This window comes from Nannospalax galili, unplaced genomic scaffold, assembly GCF_000622305.1.
Source record: "Nannospalax galili isolate Female #2095 unplaced genomic scaffold, S.galili_v1.0 scaffold396, whole genome shotgun sequence".
In the NCBI taxonomy this organism is placed as follows: Eukaryota; Metazoa; Chordata; class Mammalia; order Rodentia; family Spalacidae; genus Nannospalax; species Nannospalax galili.
Genome location: NW_008337642.1, coordinates 46898 through 48165, shown reverse-complemented (window position 1 = coordinate 48165; position 1268 = coordinate 46898).

Genomic DNA, 1268 nt, shown 5'->3' with positions numbered 1-1268 from the left:
TAGAAAATGTTATACTAAGTGAGGTTACACAGACTCAGAAAAAAAAATCAACATATGTTCTCCCTCATATGTGGATTCTAGAACCAAAGCCTGATTAGTGAGCATATATCCAGACATAACTACAGGAATCAGGATAATGGAAAGGAAACAGGGAGGTAAAGGAAAAGAAATAACCTTAAAGAGAAGAACAGTAGGAAACAGGCCTTAATAAGGGAGATATGGATAAAGATTGGGTTACTTTAAGGGAGAGGGGATGGGAGGGTATACAAAGAACGTAGGGGATAAACGGAAAGAAGGAGCTGAAGAGAGGTAGGACCATAGGAGAAGGGTTTTAGTAAGGGAGAAGTGGGGGGATGGGGTCTCCTTAAGTGGGAAAACCATTTTGGAAGTGAGGCAATGAGACAAATAAACAATGCCTAGCTAGATTTGAAAACCAGACAGAACCATATTACTCCTACAATCTATTGAGAAATTATACATAGCAGATCAAGAAATATGTGTCTAGCTAAGATTTATCCGAAACAACTGGTCTTGGCCCAAGATTTATCTACATAACACAAAGTATGAAGAGAGGTAGGACCATAGGAGAAGGGTATTAGTAAGGGAGAAGTGGGGGGATGGGGTCTCCTTAAGTGGGAAAACCATGATGGAAGTGAGACAATGAGACAAATAAACAATGCCTAGCTAGATTTGAAAACCAGACGGAACCATATTACTCCTACAATCTATTGAGAAATTATACATAGCAGATCAAGAAATATGTGTCTAGCTAAGATTTATCCGAAACAACTGGTCTTGGCCCAAGATTTATCTACATAACACAAAGTAATTAAAAATACAGACTGGTGGAACTAATCTCGTGTGTTTAACAGACATACTTTGAGGTCTATAATAATTTAGTCAGAGGGACATAAAGGAAACTTTTTGCTCCTTGCCCTCCTAAGTCAACTAGATCCAAGGTACTATAAGCATCTCTCAATATGTCCTATAATGGTGGTGGGTCACCTGTCCACTTGATCAAGAAATCTGAGGAGACCCCACCAGATGGACTTGAACCAGTGTCCAGTCTATAAAAAGGAGGGTCAACACAGAGGAATCATTTCCTCCATGCTTCCAAGTGAAGCCAACCGTGGTCAAGCAGGACCTTTGACTTATCTTCACATAGATGGAACTGGTAAAAGAAGGGAGCTAGGGGCTCCTCCCAAGCCCATGTGACCCCTGAGGAACAGATCCTCAAATGACCTTAAGAGTAAAAATAAATTGGTTTA